The following is a 17,431-nucleotide window of genomic DNA, read 5'->3' as shown; positions in this document are numbered from 1 at the left end:
CTCCTAGCGCAGAAAGGGAGCCCAGGTGAGGCCGCACAGTGCTTGGCTGGGCTTTTTGCCCCCTGTAAATATATATCTTTTGATGTTTGCTGCCTCTTCACTGTGCTGAATAGGCCAGGTGTGTGTGTGATTGTGTGTGTACTTATTAGAAGAAATGCTTTTCGTTTTAGGTGCGTTTGAGCGAGACATAAAGGGAAGCTCTGCCTCCGTCTCAGAGTTGGGCAATCTTCTCCGGCTGAGAAAACCCCGACTTGTGAATGTTTGGCACCGCCTCTGGTTTTTAGGGGGAGCTGGCTGGTGTGGCGGCCCTGCTGGGGGCAGCCGGTCGCCCTGGCCACACTTCCGTGCCCAGGGGTCATTGTGTGTGTCCATCCAGATGTGTTGTCCGAATGCATTGGCTTTGGGGTGGGGGTCCTAGGTGGGGGACGACAGTGCCCTCCCTGGGTATGAATGGGGACCTCTCCACCTCTTCCCCACACCCCCACCGCCCGGCCTGTCTCACACTCTCACTTTCCCCGAAACCCTTGTCACATGGTCTCTCCTTGTGGGTTGGCTCAAAGCAGCAAGGGTTGCTGGGAGCCAGGACACCTGGGTTCTATCTTTGCTCAGCTCCAGGAAAAGGGATTTACGTGGGCTTGCCGAAATGAGATTTTGGAGGGAAGGTTTTGGGGTGCTGGGTAGGTTCGGGGGGTTCTGTCCTCCTGAACACCAAAGTGGAGGGGGGGAGAGATTTTATAGAGACAAGAGCCAGAGCTCCTGGGTTCCTTGGGAGTGGAATATTTGAGGTTTCGGCCAAAGGAGGTGCCTGGGAGCCAGAACGAACCTCGTGGGTTCTTCCCACTTCCTGGCATGTTTTCCCCAGGATTGGAATTCTGAGGAGAGAGAAAAAATCGGGGCGGAAAAAGTTTTTGGGGACCTGGAAGTGTGCCTGTGATCTGGGCCAAGCCCTATGCCGCCCCCACAATTGCGCCTCTGGGGTTTTTTTAATGAACAGCCCCCACCCTACACCTGCCCCCTTCCCTCAGTCCTTGTTTTAAAAAGGACAATTTGGGGTGTGGGCTTTTGGTTAACCCCTCCCCACACCAAATCCCAGCCCATGCTCCCGTTCTCCCCCCCCCCCCACGCCACTTATTTCATAAAATGTATATACTGCTTGATTGTAACCCCTACCCATAAAACCTCAAAGTGCTTCACATACGAGATCTGCCGCCCCGCAAAACTTAGTGGAAAAATTCTCCCCCAAAATACTCCTTATTAGAGGTTCACTAGATAGAAATCTCCAGATATCCCTGTTAAAAAACAAATGTTTAAAGCCCTCTGACCTCCCTCGGCCCAGAGATTAGGACTCCCGCCCCCCTCATTTTTTATTATATTATCAGCCTACTGTTTCCCCCCCTGCTTGTTTTCTCTGGTGGGGAATTAAGATGGGGGGGTCTGATTCCAGGGAATTGGGGTGTCAGGAGGTTGAACATACACCCACTTTCTACTGACCTCCCCCCCAATTTTTTTTGCTTCTTTCTGGGAGGCAGAAAGTTAGCTGAAGTCGTTGCTGTTTAGATTTGAAACCCCAAATTTCTTTATTCATTGGATTTTTTGTGTGTCTGTATTTGCAACTGTGCTGATAATATATCGTATACATCTGGTGTTTCCTTATGCTCTTCTTTCCCTCCCCCCTGTTTGGAAAACCATTTCCGTGCAGGGGAAGGCGTGGAGATTTCACACAAGGTGCTACTTGTGAGGAAGGAAAGTGTGTTGGCTGTACCTTGTCCCTGGTTACTCAGGGCTAGGGATTTGTGGGATCCTGTCCTTTCTCCTACACAGAGATGTATATGATATGTATTTCAGGCTCTGAGGCAAGTCCTGGACTCTCCTCAGGAAGCCTTGGATTAAAAAAACAATAGCCATCCTCTCCTGTATTGAGGTATTTGGGCTCCCTCTCCCTGGGTTTCTTCCTCGAACCCTTGTCGAAATCCAGGAAGAGCGGACGGGGTGGTTTTTGGGTAGCCAACCCAACATTCCCCTGCAGGAACCTTCTGTGGAAATGCAGTACAGTGGTACCTCGGGTTACATACGCTTCAGGTTACATACGCTTCAGGTTACAGACTCCGCTAACCCAGAAATAGTGCTTCGGGTTAAGAACTTTGCTTCAGGATAAGAACAGAAATCGGGCTTCAGCGGCAGCAGGAGGCTCCATTAGCTAAAGTGGTGCTTCAGGTTAAGAACAGTTTCAGGTAAAGAACGGACCTCCGGAACGAATTAAGGACTTAACTTGAGGTGCCACTGTAGATTTAAAGCAATATTATAGGATTGCAGAATTGTAGAGTTGAAAGGGTCCCAGGGTCATCTAGTCCAACCCCCTGCAATGCAGGAAACTTTTTGACCCAACGTGGGGCTTTTTAAAAAATACAGCTTTACACAGCCATGGCTTCCCCTCCACTCAACAACTCCTGGGAACTGTAGTTTTCTAAGGGTGGGGAGAGACGTCGGGAGATGCCTGTTCCCCTTCCCTTCCCAGAGCTACAGTCGCCAGTGCTTCTCAGGACTTTTAGACCACTGGGGACTGAAACTCTGGGAGAGGAATAGGGGTCCCTGAGTGACTCGTCACTCTGAACCAATACAAGATTTCCCAGGGTTCTTTGGGAGAAACCTGGACTGGCACAACAACGGCTTTAAATGCATAGTGAAATTGCGGCCTTGCGTTAATAATAGAAGGGGGAACCCCCAAACTGGGATTTAGGTTGAAATAAATCGGCTGTTGTTTTTTGTCTTGCTTTGGGGAGAGAACAAGGGTCTGTGTGAGTGTGTAAAGTTTCGGCGCATGTTAGCCAAAGCATAGCTTACAACTCTGCTCCTGTTGTATCACAGGCATGGCCAACTAATGTTTTGGACCCAGGGGCTGATGGGAGTTGTAGTCCAAAACATCTGGTGGGAGGCGGTCCCAGGTTAGTGAAGGCTCCTCTAACCCACTAGTGTGCCTGTGGGCATCCATGTGCAGAGAGCAATGGGGGCAAAGTGAAGCTTTAGGGCTGTGGAATTGGGGGTGGGGAACCTCAACCCTTGAGTCCCGTTTTCCTGTCGCAAAAACCTTCCAGTATTTATTTACTTGCTGCATTTATACCGCACAATTTTCCCCGTTAAGGAGGACCTCCAGGTGGCATAAATGGCTGGCCTACAGTTAATCCCGCACAACAACCCTGGGTTAGGCTGAGAGAGGCAGGTCACCCATGTTGAGAGAAGACCCTCAAAGTAGCTTGGGCGAAAGGTTTGGGTTTGTATTCATTATTATTTTTTGGTGAGCGGCTGTGGCGGCTGACATGAGCCGGCAGGAAGAGAATTACCTATACTCATATCTGCTGGTGCAGATCTTGTTCCAGGGTGCAGAGAAGGAGAGATAAGGACCCTGGAGGCTGCCCTTGGCTGGGGGGGGGGGAGAATGCACAGAAACGAGAATAACCACCCCTTTCATAGGGGTCCCCGAGGCGTAGGAGCCCGAAGGGAGCATCTGTGCGCATGGAGAAGGCAGAAGGTGGCGAATGGCTGCAGTTGTCTGCCCCATCTTGCCAGCTCCTCCTGCCCTAACCTCTGCGCTTTCCCTCCTCTGTCGGAGGCAGCGTGCTGGGAAATCGCAAATGCGCCGTGAGGCCAGAAAGCTGGACTAAAAGTGGGCCGCTAGCCTGATCCAACCCGTATATGTTATGTCCCCCCTAGTAGAGAACAGTTATCGTGTCAGGTACTGAGGTAGGCAAAAAAATAAAAATAAATCCCCTTTTTGGGCCAGTTTGGGCTGGTGTAGAATGTGTTGTCTGCAGCATTCAACCCAAACTTCGCTCGGCAAAAAGAGATAAAATAAAATATAGCAAAGCCCGATGCTGGGCTCCTCCCCTTTCCCAGGGGGCGCTCGTTGTGGGCCAAAAATACCCGCAAGGGTCCCCCTGCGCCAGCGGGCCCAGCTGCCCGTGTCGCACCAGGGTGGCGTTACATCATCAGGCGCTGCGGATTGCGGTCTCTTGCATCATCAGGACAGGACACCAGCTGCTGCGCCGTGGAAGCACACGTGGGGCCGGTTTCGCTCTCTCAGCTTCCCAGCGAGGCCAAATCCCCAACCTCTTGGCTCTGCTGCTTCTCCCCCCCCCCCAGCCTAATTGTACATTGCCAGAAGGCCGCCCCCCGCCATTCATCTGACACAGAATGAAAATAGAACTGTCCTGGAAGCATTTTTTAAAAATCTGGGTGTCCCAAGGATGTTTGCATGTGGGTGTTGAAGGACTTGTGGGACCCCTTCTCAGGCCTCGCAGGCCCCAAAGTGTGCGCTTTTTTGTTTTATTTTTTGTGGGAAAGGGCATTTCCAAATGAACGGGGAGATGGTGGGCCCACCCTTCCGTACGGCAAATGGCGAGACGTTGCGCATTGAAGCGCATGAAACCCCAGTGATCACGTTGGGAACGAATGGCGTGCTGTGAGCAAGATTAAAAGCCCCACCGCAGGGAGGAGCCAATTTGCTAGGAGAGGAAAGCAGGGCAAGAGTGTTCATCAGTTTGTTTTTTTTTTAAATGCCGCCAGTTGCTTGATTCTTAAACTGGTTGCCGTACTTATTTCCCACTTTTTGTGCGCATGCGTACACGTGTACAACAGCTTGCTTTGGTGGTTGCGAATACAGAACCAGAGGCAGGTGGAGCGTGGCGGTTTGTCGTGGACTGTTTGGTTTGGAGTAAAAATAAAGTGGTTTTTCGCTTGTGCCTGGAGTATTTGGTTGCAATGTCTCAACAGATGCCCATTCTTTATTAAGTTTGGGAGCCAGCGTGGTGCAGAGATTAACAGTGTTGGGCCAGGACCTGGGAAACCAGGGTTCAAACTTGAAGCTCGCTGGGTGGCCTTGCACCCGGCCACACTCTTGCAGCCCAACCTACCTCACATGGTTGTTGGTGGGGGTGAAGTGGAAGTGAGAGAACGATGCACACTGCGTTGAGCATCTTGAAGAAGAAGAAGAGGAAGAGTTTGGATTTGATATCCTGCTTTATCACTACCCAAAGGAGTCTCAAAGCGGCTAACATTCTCCTATCCCTTCCTCCCCCACAACAAACACTCTGTGAGGTGAATGGGGCTGAGAGACTTCAAAGGAGTGTGACTGGCCCAAGGTCACCCAGCAGCTGCATGGGGAGGAGCAGGGAATCGAACCCGGTTCACCAGATTACGAGACTACCGCTCTTAACCACTACACCACACTGGCTCTCTTGGAGGAAAAGGTGGGATATAAATGCAGGAATGAGCAGTAGTGAACACCCGGAACGAGGTCTGGGTCCTGTTCCTGGGTTCCCTGGAAGGGGTGCAGCAATCTGGTGGAATTCGGGCCTAAAGCCCAGCCTGTGGAGAGCAGTGCATTCTGCATGCGGTCAGAGGTACGCCGCTTTGTTGCTCCACATGTCCTCAGGGCTGACATGGGAGCAAAAAGTTTGGATTCTGAGAAGATCCAGCCAGAGTTGAATCCCAGCTCAGCTTCAGTCTTGCTGCTGATTTGTTCTTTTTGGAATTTACTCAGATGGTGCAAATAGGGTGTTTTGCAGAGGGCGAGAGGAAAATGTCCCTGCCCCCAAGGAGCTTACAGTCTGAAATTTGACAGAGAGGAAATAACAGAGGAAGCTGTTGTTTCAGTTGCATCATGTATTTAAAAAGCTACTGTAGTGGGGTGCGTTTTGGGGGTGTGGCGGGAAGGGGGAAGCGCTGGGTGGGGGCTCGATCCTCAGCCCGGGTTGCCGAAGAGACCTTGGCACCGTCTCCAGCTGCTCCACCCTCCGGAAAGGGATCCCCCCAGCCCTCGTGGGCGTCTCTGAAGGGCCGCCTTGTGCTGGCTGGAGTGGACCCTTCTGAATGTCCATTGTCTCGACACACTGGGGCCTTTATCTCTGCCAAGGCTGATACGCAGTCCTCGACGCACCATTTCTGCAGACTCTCCCCAGTTAACGGCCATTATGTCATTTACGAGAGCATCCCTGTTAATGCCTTTTTAATGCGCCATTCTTCTGCAGCCTGGCTTGCTCCCATTTTACAGATGAACTGAGGGCTTGCCTTGGCTGCTGCTGCTGTGTGTTCTGCAACATACTGAACCATGCACACATTCATTGTGCTTTGCGGGTTCTTCTGCAGTGCAGCCGCGGTGCTGACTTCTTGAGGGGTACCCTTGCGCCGTAGCGGGACATGGGCGGTGTGAGGAGTTACTGGGTCCCAGGAGGAAATTATGGGGCATGCACTGATTGGAAATGAAGCAGTACGCTATTTGAAAAGCAACTGTGGTGAACAGATTACGCTAGTAGGTTTGCAAGAAGTTTTGTAAGGTGAATTATTTGAAATATTGCAAGAAAGGCAATGCGGAGAATTATTAGTTAAGGGTAATTAAAGGCAATAGGAAATTAAGAAATGCATAACAAGTGATAAAAGAACGGAAGATCATCAGAGGTGTTGACGGAAGTCTAAAAATATTGCATAAGATGAGAAGTTGCGTTGTATGAATGTTGGAATTAATATGTTAAAAAATAAAAATGTATAATAAAAAAAATATGGAAATGAAGCAGTACGTCTGCCCTCAAACTCTTGCAAGCACAGGAAGTCTTGAAAGCATGCAACCGCCCCGATAACACCAGGAGCACAATTCATCATCAATGCACGCTAAAAGGACATCCGAAGGGTTGCTCTCAGCTGTGAAGCAACTTTTGCGTCACAGAGGTGAGACCGGAATGCCAGCTCTGTCTCTCACTCTCTCGCCTGCAGGTGCCCGGTTCCAACTTTCCCCTTCAACCTCCTCTCTGGGTTTCCCCCGTTTTGAAAGAGAGTTTTGACACTTTGGTGACTAAGCTAGTTCAGCAGAGGCAAGGCAGGTTCACCGGGGCTGTGGTTTTGTTTTTGGCTCAGCCCTAGAGGGAATATCGCCGGATAAGTTGGGTCAGGTTTGTTTTTTTGCAGGAAGTGCCCAGCCTGCTTCCTCGCGAGACTCTGGCTCAGCGGTTCCCACAAGGAGCGGGCAGGTGTGTGTGGATTTTGGGGTTCCCCTACAATGGCACCTTTAGGGACACCCGGCTTCACACGACTCCCCCCTCGGGAGGAATGCGCAACTGAAATATCAAGCGTGCATGTCCTGGGCTGCAGCCTCTGGGCTTCTGATAAGTTGCAGCTGTTGTCTCCTTGAAGCTGCCGATAAAGGCAGAGGCCTTGCAGTTTTCGCTTGGGGCAGCCAGCTGCCGAGGTGAGCCGGGTGCAAATCCTGCAAGGGTTCCTCTGGAGGAAAAGAGTGCAGGGAGGTTCGGGGGAAGAAGGGCCCTTTCTCGCAGGCAGAAGATCCCAGGTTTGACCCTCAAAGGCTAGGCGGGCTTTTCCTGCGTCCTCTTGCAAAAAGAACATATCCGCTTCGGAGTTTCCTGGAGTTCAGCAAAAGCTCTCTTTCCCTTGCACCTCCCAAAGGTGTCCCGGCAATTATGGCGAAGGCGTTTACTTCAAAGCGCAAGGAGATGCAAGTTTCGCTCGGTTTGCACATCCCCCCCCCTCCCGTGGGAGTGCACTGGAGGGGGGCATGTGCTACCTCTGGGGCAGAGGCAGTTTGGCACATAGGGGAATTGCGGCCGTTTCTGGAGCGGGGCATGTCTGCAGAGCTATGCAAGAACATTGTGTGTGTGTGTGTGTGTGTGTGTGTGTGTGTGTGCGTTTGGGGAGCTGGATGCTCTCTTCAAGTGGGCGAGTGGGATTTGAGGTGAATAGAGGTTTGATTGAGGTGATTTGATTATTCCCTGAAAATTCGCAATGTGTGTGTGGGGGGGGAATTTCTGACTCTTCAATCAAAGCCTCCTTCGTCCTCTCTAACTCCTCCTTCCTTCCTTCCCTGCAGGATTGGGTCCCACACCATGGCTGGAGCGTAGTCAGACCCTTCCCCCCCCACCAGCCGTGTCTCGCATGGGCCCGGCGTGTGGGGGGAGTCAGCCAATGAGAAAGCAGCGACGGGACCCCCCCTTCGTTTGGTGAGTGGGCTGGTTTTCAATGTCCTCCCATGAATGAAAATTTTATGCTTTTTTTTTTTGCACTTTCCGGGATTTTTGGGATTTCTGTGTTTTGTTTTGTTTTTCAGTCGACAGCGGGGGCGGACTGTATGTAGGGGTGGGCAGTGGGTGGTTACGACCTTGAGGGTTTGCTGAGTTTTGGGAAGGAGGTTTGCGGTTCCGGCGCAAACTATGCAAGAATGAAGCAATATTAGGGGACCTTTTTCCCAGGCGGGGGCCACAGAGGGTGTGGCCAGAGGCAAAGGTGTTCAGGCTATAAATGTGACTTTTGCCTTTTGCGCATGCTTGCGCATCCAGACAAGCAAGAAGCCTTCTCAAGGGTTCACATTCCAGCTGGGCCGAAATCTTTGGGGTGCAAAGCTGGGCTGGTGAGGGGTGTGGTGTGTGGAATGTTCTGGGGGCCCAAAGAAGTGGCCTGGAGGGGCCACACTGGACTCCTTAGGCCCGAGATTTCTCACCTCTGCCACAGACAGTTGAGAAGGATACATTTTGGCATATCAGAAAACATGGCTTTCTGTGTGTGTGTGTGTTTGTGTTTGTGTCAGACAGTGCTGTGGAGGAAATCTCCCCCTTGATGCACATTCTTGCGTTGCGAGTCCGTGAAACGAGCGCACACAGCCTCTCTCTAGGAATACGGAAAGGCGAGCCCCTTTGCGCACAGTTGTGCATGTTGCACTTTTATTTTTATTTCTCCACAGCCGGGGACAATAGCTGGGCGCCCGCATGTTGCAAAGACACACAAGCGCACATACGCAAAAGCAGATTAGCTCTGCCTCTCTCGCTCGCCCTTCCTTCCTTCCAGACTGTGAGGGGGCCTGACGGACCAGGCTTGGACCTTGGCACAATTCCTCCCCCCCGCGCATCTTTGGCACACTGCCAATGTAGCAGCTGGGCATGTTGCGAGGAGGGAGGAGACAGAGAGCGCAAGGGAGGCGGGACACGGAGGGAGGTTCTCTCTCTCTACGCAACCACAAGGAGGCAGAGACAGGGAGAGAGAGAAAGAGAGTCTCGCATGCGCCTCCTCCAAACGCCCAGCCACAGCTGTGACCTTAAAAGGCTCCTTGTCAGAGTGAACGCTTAACCCCACGCTGGCTGCTTCTCGGGGGCCAGGCTCACGGACACAGCCTGCCCCCCACCCGCCTCCATTTTTTTGCTACCCTCCCCATAGTCTCTTCCCCCCAGCGGCTTCTGGGTTTTACAGAAGGAACAAAGGCTCCCAGTGGCGTTATGACTATTGTTATAAGTTTGTGTGAGACAGCGGTTTGCTTTATCTGCACTTTCCCCCGCTTGCGTCACAGAGGGAGGCGAGTTTGGTTTGCGCGTGGCTTCTGCCACACCACCCAAAACGTGGAAATGTTTTCGTACGGCCGCAACATGGCCGCCCTGGATGTGAGGGGGAGCGCCCCTCTGTCTGGTGCATGCCCCGCCTCACGATAATAATAATAATAATAATTTATTATTTATACCCCGCCCATCTGGCTGGGCCTCCCCAGCCACTCTGGGCGGCTTCCATAAAAACCAAAAATACAGTAAAATGGACCTTGCGGCGCTGGGCCAGGGTCCTAGGTGCCACAAAGCATTGTGGGATTGATGGCGCGCTTGGCCTGTTCACCTTGTGTGATGCTGCGCTGCCGCCAAGGGCCTTCTTCATGTACACAAACACAAAACAGTGCGCTCCTGTGCCCATGCCCAGCCTCCTTTTCCGCCACCTCAGAATTCCCTCAGAAACTGCCTTAAACCAGGCATGGAAAAGCTTGCGGCTTCCTCCCAATGACACAACACAGGAACTAGTGGGGGTCTTGCTGCTTGCCCATGGACTTTCTTGTTTCTCTTTTTAAAATTGCCTCCTGGTTGCTCTGGAAGTGGTCCGCTATCAAAAAGAAATAGGGTGGCGCACCGTGAGGGAAAAGGTGTCCAAGCTGCGCACTCACGCCTCCTCTAGCCTGAGTCAGCCCACTGAGGCTTGTGGGCCTGGATGGGGTGACTGAGACGAGGCAGCGGTCAGGACCCTCTCTCCCCACAACGTGGCAGGCCTCTGGCGGTGGGGGAACAGCAGTCTCTTCAGCCGTTGTACACTTGCAGGGCGCATGGGCCCGCCTGTGGAGGTGTGTGCGCAGGGAGCTGGGAGCTGCCCTTTAGTGACGCCACAACTTTCCCTTCCTTTGCGTCTTGTTTCGTTCTGCTTTCCCCTCTCCGGTCTCTGCGCACTCATGTCCTCCGGCGTGTGTGTGGCCGCAGATCTTGCCGTTGCGCCTCTACTCCTCTGGATCGAACAGCCCGCCCTCAGATGAAGGAGAGCACTTCGTGCGTGCGCGCGCATTGCAGGGAAATACATAGCTAGATACACGGTGTGTGTACGTCTAAGCGCTTACACATTTGCAAAGTTTCATGCGCCGCCCATGTCTGTTATGCGCTCCTGGCCAGTATGACTGTGTTGGGGTTTGCTCTGTGTGTGTGTGTGTGTGTGTGTGTGTGTGTGTGTTTTCCCTGTTAGGCTTTTCTTGGTTTCCTTAGAACGGAAGGACAGCAGTTCGGGGCTGGGCGAGGGGGAGGCCGCCTCCTCGTCTGGGATTCCCAGGCGGGGCAACGATGTGGGGAGCTATGTGGAGGAGGAGGGAGCTGTGGGGGGGGGAGTTGACGATGATGTCACCCCAGCCCTTTAAACCAGGACAAGTTTCCCGGGGGTGGAGGGAACGAGGGGGGGGGCTGAGTCACTTGTGGCCGGAATTCACCCCCCGCATGTGCTCTGCTGACTTGGCAGGGACCCCGAACCCCACACGGTGTGTGTGTGTAAGGGGGGGGAGGGCAGGACACGCCGGCAGGCAGGCAAGCGAGGGGAGGAAGCACAGAAGTTAACACACACGCACGATTCCCTTGGCTGTGCGCTGTGTGCGAGGCAGTCAGTGCTCCTTTGTGTACCCCTGGGGGACAGCAACGCTTTGAAGCGCGCCATGCCTCTCTCAGGCCACGAGGTAAGCCCAGGCCGTGGGTGTGGGCGTGGGTGTGCGTGGGTCTCTGTGTGTCTGCCTCCTTTGTGTGTGTTTGTGAGGGGAAGGGAAGGATTCTGCGAGTGGCAGAGAGAGAGTTTCCGTGCCGGTTTTTCTCCTGGCACATGTCGCGCGCTCAACGCTCGCCGGCTCAGTCTCAAAAACCTCCCTGAGCTGGGATTCCTTCACATCGAGGGTGTGTGTGTTTGTGTGTTTGGGTCCTACATGACCCTTTGGGTCTCTTCCAACTCAAGGTGTGTGTTTATTTGCCGTGGGCATTGCTGATGCAGCATTCTCAAGCGAAATTGTATGTTGTGTGTGTGTGTATGTATTGGCGGGGGAGAGTTGATTCCCACAGGGTGTGTGGCTCTGGTGGCACTTGCCCCCACTGTGCCATGGGCGACGTGCCCCTGTGCTTCTTCTGGGCGGGGGACGGGGACGCAAAGGGGTCGTTCTATAAAGTTTTTGTCTCTCGCTCGGCAAGGGTTGCAAGACTTTCGGGACGAGTTGACTCACTTCTGCCCCAGTGTTGTAATCTTGTGCAAGGACCCTGTTCTGAAACTCTTGTGCTTTGTTTGTGTGCAATCCCTCTCCTGCCCCACAAATCTTCAAGGCCTCTTTATCGCCTGTCTGCCTGGGTCCTTCGCTCTGCGCATTTTGTGAAACGATATCGATATGGGGCAATGTTTGTATATGTGCGTGCAAATTCAGATAAGTCCGTACGTCTGGACGTTTCTGTGTCTAAAACAGCCATCCCAGAACAGCTGCCCTCAGCCCTGAAGGTTGTTGTTGTTTTTCTTACTATTTATTTATTTCATAAAACTTATATATTGCTTGCTCGTGGAAGAAAACCCTCAAAGCGGTTTACGACGAAAGTGACACGGCGAAATTATCACTAAGAAGTTTACAGCCGTCATTTGAAATATACAGAAAGTTAAAACTGCAATAGAATAGACTACAGCAAATTCGAACCCCCACAAACTTTCTGAACACCTAGGTGGGCTTGCCCAGAGTGGATGCGGCACTCGTGTTATAACCCACTTATACAATAAGTAGTATGTTATTATCATTATCATTACCGATATTACTACTGTTATTACTAAACAAGAAGGTTTTCAGCAGGCTCTGAAAAGAGTACAGTGAATTCGCCTGCCTGATAATCAATCAGCAGGGAGTTCCGAAGAGTCACACTAGATGGCCAAGTCCTTACAGATGTGATGCAGTTATTCAGTGGTGCCTGAAAAATGCCCGTGGGGCTGATGAGAACTACAGTCCAGAAAACCTAAAGTTGGGGAAGCCGATGTGTCTCTTTAGAAGGTGTTACACACCTGAATTTTTTCATCTGTGTGTGTCCTTTGTGTTGGTGTGTATCTGTGTGTTCCTTAGGGGCATTTGATGCGCACACACATCCCCCCCCCACAATAACAACCCCCCCAAAAAAAACAATGGGGAAGAACCCCTTTGATTTCTGGGTGTTTCCTACTCTCTCTCTTTCAAGGCAGGTAGATGCAAATCTGGAAAGGTGGGTTACTGGGAACCCAGGTCGGAATCTTGAGAAATCTGTCTGGGATTCCCCAGCTGTGTAACCCAAGGGGGGTTTCCCCAGCCCTGTTGTGATCTGTTAACCCCTGAAATGCCGAGGGGTTTTCCTCGGGCGCAAGTTAGCTGAACTCCCTGCTGGGGAAGGCTTAGCAGTGCGCAGTGGTCTGCCCTCCCCACCCGCCCCTCAGACCTAAGCAGAAAAGTCATGCGAAACAGAAAAATACGCCTGCGCTTCTTGTGAATGATCTATTTGTGCGATTGGCCCTCGTGGGCGAAGGAGGAGGAGTCGGAGGAGTCATGGCAGAAAATCACACGCCCACTCCATTGGACAACTCAGACGCACCGCGTGGGTCCCTCGCGCATGGGCCCTGCGCACTCCTGGGCGCTGCTTGCGATGTGTATATTTTCCCTAGTGAGTAGGCTAGTGCACTGCTGTGGCGGCGTCTTGAGCGTGGCAGTTGTGAGGGGACTTGCTTACGTCAGCCTGCCCCTGGCTGTGTGGTCCTCCGACCATGCGCCCTCGGTGCGTTGGCTGCTGCGAAAAGCGTGCGTTGTTTGGCTTGCTGGCGCTGGGTTCAAGGAAGTCGTGGGCTCCTGCCGTCACGCCGTCAGCCCACCGTGCTGTGAAAGTGGCACACGCGGGGGTGTTGCTTCACCGCGCACTGTTGCGCGTGGGTGTGTCTGTCGCACTGCCCTGTGTGTGGGGGTGTGTTTTCCGGATTGCTGTGTGTGGGCAGAAGCAGGCCGCTTCGTGTATCTCTCTCTGTGTGTGAGCGTGTGTGTTTTATCCTGACTTGCATTTATAGATTGATGTGTGTGGATGCCTTGCGTTTTGAGGGGAAGGCGTGTGGGCTTCTCTCTGTGTGTGTGTGTGTGTCACTGCGAGGGGTGTGTTTTGTGCCTCCCTCGTGGTGTGCGCGCATTAAGGATATGAACTGAATTAACTCTCGCCCTCTTCTCCTCCCAGTTCTCTCAGTGGTTTCCAGGACATGGGGGTTTGGGGAGAGAGAAATGGCAGCCTTTCTGGTGTTGACTCAGCGCTGACACAGCTGTTCTCACCCTCCTGTGTGCGAATGTGTGGGAGACCTGTTCATTGTGCCTAATGAATCACACACACACACACACACACACACACACACACACAAGAGCCGCTGATCCCTTGCAAACAGGTTCCTAAACCCACATCCCAGAAAGCGGCCGGTTGCTCCAGGTTCTCCTGACCTACGGGGTCTTCCCACGCTTTGCTCTTTGAGCGCTCCCTCTCCACGCTCCCTGGAGGGAGGACTACGGCTCTGGCGTCTGCCAGAACCCGGAGGAAAAATCCTATGCGCCTCCCTCGGACTGGGGTTGGGATGGGGGTCTCCTTGTTAGGACGCCGGTCGCTACCAGGACAGATGAAAGGACGCCAGTCTTCATGGAGTGCACAGTTAACGTGCGGAACTCCCTGCCACAGGCCACCAACTTAAGAAGGCTTTAAAAGAGGATTTGACAGATTCACGGAGGAGGAGGGAACCACCGATGGCTTATGTGCTTACGGAAACTGGGTGAAAGTGAAGGGAGAAGTGGTCTCGATGCACACATACAAGTGCCTTTGGGTCCCTGCTGCCCTGAATCCGTGTGTGTTCCTTACATTTGTGACTTGCTCCCTGCCCAAGTAGGGATGCGGGTGGCGCTGTGGGTTAAAACACAGAGCCTAGGACTTGTCGATCAGAAGGTCGGCGGTTTGAATCCCCGCAACGGCGTGAGCTCCCGTTGCTCGGTCCCTGCTCCTCCCAACCTAGCAGCTCAAAAGCACGTCCAAGTGCAAGTAGATAAATAGGTACCACTCCGGCGGGAAGGTAAATGGCGTTTCCGTGCGCTGCTCTGGCTCACCCAAAGTGGCTTAGTCATGCTGGCCACATGACCCGGAAGCTGTATGCTGGGTCCCTCGGGCAATAGAGCGAGATGAGCACCACAACCCCAGAGTCGGCCACGACTGGACCTAATGGTCAGGGGTCCCTTTACCTTTACCCTACCCAAGTGAGGCCTGTGTCTATGTGCTTGCGGTGTTTTGCGTGCATTTGCACCCCTTACGAGTGTGCGCTGTGTCTGTGCATACGTCCCCAAATGTGTGTCTGTTTGGGTACATCTTTGGGGTGGGTGCAAGTGACACATTCTGTGTATCTGGGGATCTTTATTGACCCGGTGAGACACCCATGGTTGGCATCAGCCCAGAGCCCGGTTTGCCCTCCCGAGCCAACGCAGACCCTGCTGTAACGCCCTGCCAGTTGCCTGCATCTCCTTGCGAGGTGGGGGCCTGGTCCCTTAAGCAGGAATGAATTAGGACTGCAATGTTTCTTTTGCGGCCTAGCTCCACCTGGAGAGATGTTAGCTCAACTCCCTAGGTGAGCATCTTCTCTCTCGCCTACATCCCCATCAGAGAGAGAGAGCCTTTTCGGTGGTGGCTCCCATGTTGTGGAATTCCCGACCAAGAGACACTAGACTGGCTCCCTCTTGGTTATCATTCCTATCTGACCGTTGCACCATCTCCCATGCCCGCCTTTGTGTCCTTGACCCTCGTGGGCCCCCATTCACTCTCGCTTTCGGCCGGTCGCTCCTTCTCCTCATTCACGCCTTGTGTCGGTGCCCTCCATGCTCAGGCACACTTACCCGTGATGCGCACAGTCTCCCGTGACTCGCTGCTTCCTCTGCGGTTGGGGCGACTTGCCATCGTCTCTGCTTCCCTTTTCTTGTAAATTTGTCCCGTAAGCAGCGAGCAATCTCTGTTTCGGAGAATATGAACGCGGAGGGGAAACTGAAAGGACCTTTCCCCAAAACAACACAGCTCGGCGGGGGGGGGGGGATGTTTCACCCCACCATTGATACTGGGGGAAATTTCTAAATCTGCTGGGCGAGCATTGATCCGCTTGATCTTCTATGGCAGTGGGCAGAGGGGGCACTTTTTCCATTTTGCGCCATGCCCTTTGGGGCCAATCTGGCGGTGCCCTTTCTGCCCCACTGGGTTCCGGGCAGCCGCCCCCAGGACCCTTGTCCCCGCGCCTTCCTGGAGGCGTGGGAGTGTTGGAGATCCCCTGCGCATCATGTTCGGTGCGCCGTGCGGGGGCCGCTGACGCGCATGCCCAGGGAAGGAGGGTCACCTCACCTCCTCACCCAGAACTCTGTGCGTGTGGCGGGGTGGGTGGGCGCTGAGCGCGAGAGAGGTTGTGGGAGTATGTCGGGCGACGGCGCAACGCTGCGATGTGACAGAGCTGACGGCTCTAGCTGTGCGTGTGTAGGAGCAAAAGAGAGCAACCACACACGTGGGTGTGTGTCTTGGTGTTTGCATGCCCTGCTTTTCTTATTTTAGATTTCTAGCATCAAATAGGTGTCTTTTGTGTCTGCTGGGTTTGGCCACGCCTTCTCCTTTGGGCTGTGTATTGACAGCAGCTTGCACAGGAAATGGTTCGCTAGACCCGTGTGTGTGTGTGTGTGTGTGTGTGTGTGTGTGTTGGGGTGCATTTCCTGTCCCTCCCCCTACATCCTCCACTCACACGAGCTGCCTCACTTCCTCCCTGGGTGGACGGTCCCCAGTGACATCCCTGTCGATTTTCCCCATAATGCAACGCGGGCTTTTAGAGCGAGGAATGGTTCTGTGGGGGGCGGGAGGGGCGATATAATGCTTCTCTGAAGTTGCAGCTGCCTTGGCCTCCTCGCTGGGAGAAATCTTCAGCCTAGTAGCTGCCGTTAACACCCACACATGCGCAGGCCCTGGAGCGGCGAGGGGTGTGCGCATTGGCACCCTGGCCAGACTGGGTGGGAACTGGACGCTTCTGCTGTCCGAGGGAGGGAGGGAGGGTGTAGTAGCTGGAGGCTGGGTGAGTCCCCAGACGGGCCAGCCTCACCCTCCTACGCCAGCTGCACTGCCAGGACTTGCCCCCATCGCTTCCTCTTGGCTCGCTCACAGTTGCGTCACAACTCAGCCCCGAAATCCCCACAGCAGCAGCAGCAGCGTGGAGTTTGTGAAGGTTGGCAGTAGTGGGACAGAGAGGAGCATGCTCGCTTGTGTGCAAATCAGCAGGGCGCATGGATGTCACTGGGCGCGGGGAGATGTGGGGCATTGTGTCACAGTGGTGTGAGCAAGAGAAGGAGTGTGTGGTTGGCGTCACCGGCTGGTTCACACCAGAATGCAAGCACGCAGGCGCACAAAGTTTTCGTACGGCCCGGGGGCATGGCGAGATCATGTAGAAAGCTCCCGGGTGTATGGGCACACATGGAGATTGCGTGTGTGCCAGCAACATGGGCTGCACATGTTTGGAAATGGGCGTGTGTAGCCACACGTGTGTGTGTGGGTCACGGGTTTCTGAACATGCACAAACACATGTCATTTGGCCCCGGGTGTGTGTGTGTCTGTGTGTGTGTGTGTGTGATTTGCGTGTTTGTCGAATCCTTGTTCGTTTTATTTTATTTAGGAATGCATGTTCTACATTCTCTGCTGTCTGAAAGAAAGAAAAAACATGTCTTAACAGCATTATGACGCCACACACACACACAAAATAATCTACGCAACCGAAAACACAAATAAACTAGAAGCAGCCCAAGAGTCATCCTAACAGGAGCTAACAGAACTGGAATTTGGAATTGTCAACAAACAGAGTCCTCTGGGATTCCTTTGCTGTTGCAGCTACTTTTTCACCTTGGGGGTGGTCAGCCAGTCAAGATGGTGAAGACAAGGGTGCCCTGGGGGGCAAAGCGGCCCAGAACCTGGATCTCGGTATTGGAAGGTGTGTATGCCTGGCCTTACAGACTGTTGCGGTTCAACCTGAGGGGGGAGCAGAAAGGCGTATGTTGGGGGCCGAGGTGCTGGTGTCCTGTGCCGGAGCTGAG

The 17,431-nt window shown here is 53.3% G+C and overlaps 1 protein-coding gene across 9 annotated transcripts in view; it reads left to right on the top strand.

Moving 5' to 3' along the window:
- Positions 1-17,431, top strand: part of KDM6B (lysine demethylase 6B) — a 99,237-nt gene that overhangs the window by 27,769 nt on the left and 54,037 nt on the right. For 5 of the 9 annotated variants that reach the window (XM_053362063.1, XM_053362070.1, XM_053362071.1 and 2 more), the window contains exon 2: positions 7,871-8,000. The exons of 2 other annotated variants lie outside the window; for them this stretch is intronic. The gene's annotated coding sequence lies outside the window, so the exon portion shown is untranslated. Of the gene's footprint in view, positions 1-7,870; positions 8,001-10,900; positions 11,012-17,305; positions 17,329-17,431 lie in introns of those variants that run through there. 2 more of the 9 variants (XM_053362067.1, XM_053362068.1) reach the window with 2 other exon arrangements.

This window comes from Podarcis raffonei, chromosome 13 (assembly GCF_027172205.1).
Source record: "Podarcis raffonei isolate rPodRaf1 chromosome 13, rPodRaf1.pri, whole genome shotgun sequence".
NCBI classification, from domain to species: Eukaryota; Metazoa; Chordata; class Lepidosauria; order Squamata; family Lacertidae; genus Podarcis; species Podarcis raffonei.
This window is presented reverse-complemented; position numbering and strand designations above follow the sequence as displayed.